This window comes from Rhincodon typus, chromosome 1, assembly GCF_021869965.1.
Source record: "Rhincodon typus isolate 14 chromosome 1, sRhiTyp1.1, whole genome shotgun sequence".
In the NCBI taxonomy this organism is placed as follows: Eukaryota; Metazoa; Chordata; class Chondrichthyes; order Orectolobiformes; family Rhincodontidae; genus Rhincodon; species Rhincodon typus.
In genome coordinates, this window is record NC_063332.1 from 5,315,239 (window position 1) to 5,317,610 (window position 2,372).

General features: G+C 44.0%; 1 protein-coding gene across 1 annotated transcript in view; it reads right to left on the reverse strand.

Annotated features, from left to right (window-relative positions):
* Positions 1-806: 806 nt before the first annotated feature.
* The window catches only part of LOC109923921 (sepiapterin reductase), a 3,881-nt gene continuing 2,315 nt past the window's right edge, over positions 807-2,372 (reverse strand). The window contains exon 2 of the mRNA XM_020523950.2: positions 807-2,372. This exon is cut by the window's right edge and continues 856 nt beyond it. The gene's annotated coding sequence lies outside the window, so the exon portion shown is untranslated.

Here is a 2,372-nt window from a genome sequence, read left to right on the forward strand (position 1 = left end):
ATGTCTGATGGTTTGCCTACCACAGACTGATCTAAGAGTTCGTACTTCTGTGGGGGAAGGATTTGAACATTCACCCTGACCAGGACTAGCTGTCGCTACAGCAACTTCAGAAATTTCACCGTCTCCTCTCTGAAGGAGTCTGTTTTGTTTCAACTTTGCAATTGACCCCTTATCTTCCATATGACATGACCCCTGCCCCCTGTCAGAACTGGGTCCAGTTTTACTTTCAAAGGAGAGTGCCCACCCTTACCGTCCAACAGCACATATTAGGCACAGCCTCTCCTCTGGGTAAAGGGGAAATCACCCCACACATTCGTCCACAATATAAACTCCTGACTCCTGGTCCTCACCAATCAAACTGAAATCAGCTGCGAAATGGAGCGAAGCACGAGCTGATTCGACAGGATCCCATTGGATAGTGGAGCCGACTCGATGGGGGGGCTTAAGGTGAAGGAAGCCCGACGGGGTATTGACCCACAACATGATCAAACTCACCCGGCAGTTTGAGGGGGAGAAGCTGGAATCAGATGTAACGGAATAACGCTCTGAAGGGTCACAGGAGCCGAAATGGTAACTCTGATTTCATTGAGTGTGATTGAGCAGAAATGGAGAGGTTCTTGATTAGTAAGGGGATGAAGGATAATGGGAAGAAGGCACGAGAATGCGGTTGAGAAATATATCAGCCATGATCGAATAGCACAGCAAACTCAATGGACTGAATGGTCTAATTCTGCTCCGAGGTCTTATGGTCTTATACAATGTACACATGAGTTCCTGCTGTATTTTTTTCAGATACCTCTATCACAGGCCACATTGCTTTAAAGTAATAGATGCCTCTGTTTAATGCTGACTGAGGAATTAATGCTCTTTAAGCTAAGAATTATTCTCCTTCCTGCCCTCAGTCCTTCTGAAGCAAGATGGCTATGTTAACAACAGAAAAAATAAGCAACATTTCTTCAGCTCTGATAATCATCTCAACTCAAAACGTGAACTCTGTTTCTCTCTTCACATAGGCTGTCGGACCTGCTGAGTTTCTCCAGCAATTTCCAGTTTTCATTGCATGTCGATTTAGATTTATTTAGATTTGGTTCATTAGATTTATTCAATATTGCCACTTGTGCCTAGGTACAGTGAAAAGTGGATAATGACACCACATTCCAGTGCCATTTGGATTACAGAATAAATTACTGAATCAATTGCTCATTTGATAAATAGCTGAATAAATTAATATTAAATTGATGTTACTAAAACTGAAACAGCTTCAAAAGTTCATCTTTCCCTCTCCGTAGCCTTTAGCGTTTCTGTTCCTCCAGTCGCCACTGTGCGAGCCTCTCACATAGCGAAACATCATGAGCGATGAACAAAAAAATCTCGGCTTTGAGGCACATATTTGGACAGCTGACCTTATCAGCATCTTAAAGGAGAAGCAGACAATGAGGGAGAGAACTCAAGGGAGGCTGATGATGGGAAGTCCAGGTGATGGGAAGTCAATTGGGAATTCTTCAAGGGGCTGGCATCAGAGGAGATCCCAGAGGGTGGTGGGCTCACCGGATGTTACAGAGGTAGGGAAGAGTGAGGCCATACTAGGAGGAGCAAACAAGGCTGAGAACTGTCAAATAAAACAAAACACTGCAGAAATCTGAGACAGAAATTGCTAGAGAAACTCAGCAGGTCTGGCAGCATCTGTGATGAGAGAGAGAGAGAGATAGAGTTAACATTTCATGATGAAGGTGACCATCCTTCAGAACCAAGTTTCACCAGCAATTTCTGTTTTTGTCCAAGAATTTTACAGTTGTTGGGAAGAGGATCCAGGGTGTGGGACAGTGAGCACCATAGTGACAGATGAACAGGATTTAGTGAGAGATATGGTATGGAATGCAGAGGCAGATTCATTTGGAGATTCCTTTATACATTAACAGGACGAGGGCGTCGCTGGCTCGGCAGCATTTATTACCCATTCCTAATTGCCCAAAGGGTAGTTAAGAGTCAACCACATTGTTGCGGGTCTGGAATCACATGTAGGCCAGACCAGGTAAGGATGGCAGTTTCCTTCCCTAAAGGACATTAGTGAACCAGATGGGTTTTTCCAATAATGGATTCATGGTCATCTTTAGATTCTTAATTCCAGATATTTTACTGAAGACCAATGAGGGAAATTACAGCAACACAAGGGACAGAGAGAGCAATATAAAGTTGTGGGGACACAAGGGACAGACGGAGAGTGGGAACAATAGAAGTGATAGAAACATGAGGGAGAGAGAGAGAGTAGGAAAAATAGAGGGTGATAGAAACATGAGGGGAAGAAAGAGAGTGGGAACAATAGACGGTGATAGAAACATGAGGGGGAGAAAGAGAGTGGGAACAATAGAGGG